The following is a 1,644-nucleotide window of genomic DNA, read 5'->3' on the forward strand; positions in this document are numbered from 1 at the left end:
ACTGCAATTCTCCAGGTCTTTATTAACGAACCTGTATCTGGATAACTTCAATCTTTTTCATTAAACTTCGAAATATAGGCACAGATATCCCGTTTTTGTTATTTGTCTGTCTTCTCTTTGTGTATAGGTGTTCATAACATGAATTTGCATTACAGTTGAGCCTTCGCTTTGTTGTCCTCGCTGCCTGCTTCGTGGTAGCCATGGCGAGCCAGAAGTGCAGCCGTTACTGCCAGACTCCTGGGTAGACTGACGTTTGCTGTGGTGAGTGACCTGCGACCTTTGACTTTTGTGTTGCAGAGGTGGGCAAGTTTATATTTATATAAGAAAGACATGTATATTATGTTTACTCTAAGTAGTGAGACGATAGGTTCCATTATTTTATATGTATTGAGAAACACAGACATATAGATAAGTAGATGTGAAATAGATAAGTGATTATCAAGTATATGGTCATGAACACACACATAGAGGCACATCGTGCTAACCTATAACAAAATATTAATCTGTAAAAAGTTTTCCCCTCTTTTTCCTTCTCATTCCCTCCAAATCTTCTCCAATCAAATCGCTTCTCCAACAGATCCTCCACCTCCCCCTCGCTGCCCCTACCCTCCTCCGTGCATCGACTTCTTCGACGGCAACTTCCCCGTAAGTATTTCCGACTCCTCTTCGCTCCCTGTCCGCTCGGCTCGGAAACTTCGCTCGCTCAGGCTGCCTCCAGCTGGATGAACAGGAGAATAAAACGTTTTTTTTTTTATTAATTGATTGTCAGCATTACTTTTGCTTTCGTCCTGTGAATCACTTGCTATTTTAAGGGTGTCAAACTCATAATTATTGCCATGATGAAATGTAATGCATGATTAAGAAACTCAACATTCATAATTAACCATCATTTCATGATAGTAAATTTCATTTCATAAGTAGAATAAAGTTTACATACAGGCACGTAATATAATAGCCCTTGTCATGACATTTATTTACTGTTTCTATATATGAATATTTGGCCTAGTATGTTGTTTATGATTGTACAAATTCATGGTAGTTGATTCCTTACTTTTAGTTAAAAACAAGTTTCACAAAAAGCTATGAATGAGACTGAATAATTTCCAATTCATTTCGAGAAATACGTCATTCAGTTGAAAGGTTTCTCGACGTCAAAGTCGCATCTTTCCTTTCCTGAAATTCCTCTTCCTCTCCTTCCACGTAGCTGTACGGAGTAAAGCGAGCCATCTCTCACGCACTCTCCCTCCTCCTTTGCAGTTCTGCTACAGCGACCACCAGTGTCCAGCGGGCCAGAAATGCTGCAGAGACGCCTGTTCCCAAAGGAAAGTTTGTTTGGCCGTCTGAATCATGCCCCAGCGACTACATGGCCGCATGACAAAATCTCTTTCTTAATTTTGCTTTTCAATTGTTTCCTTATCTTTTTCCCGTGGACGATACCAAAATCTTTCTTCTGTTGGCTTAAAATCTCTCTCTGAAATGCACAAGAATGCATTTTGACCAATAAATTTGGATTGGAAATTTGTTTGGCGATTTGTTTCCCTTGGAATGACTTACGTGCATCAAATACTGATACACCCACCCACCTAGGGGACATTTTCGAGAGGAACACGTGCACTAAGCCACCTTCTGACCAGGGGCCGAATA

At 40.5% G+C, this 1,644-nt stretch overlaps 1 pseudogene; it reads left to right on the forward strand.

The window, feature by feature from the left end:
* Nucleotides 1–1,433, forward strand: part of LOC119594850 — a 9,373-nt pseudogene extending 7,940 nt beyond the window's left edge.
* The last annotated feature ends 211 nt before the right edge of the window (nucleotides 1,434–1,644 follow it).

The sequence above is a fragment of the Penaeus monodon genome, chromosome 34, assembly GCF_015228065.2.
Source record: "Penaeus monodon isolate SGIC_2016 chromosome 34, NSTDA_Pmon_1, whole genome shotgun sequence".
Taxonomy (NCBI): domain Eukaryota; kingdom Metazoa; phylum Arthropoda; class Malacostraca; order Decapoda; family Penaeidae; genus Penaeus; species Penaeus monodon.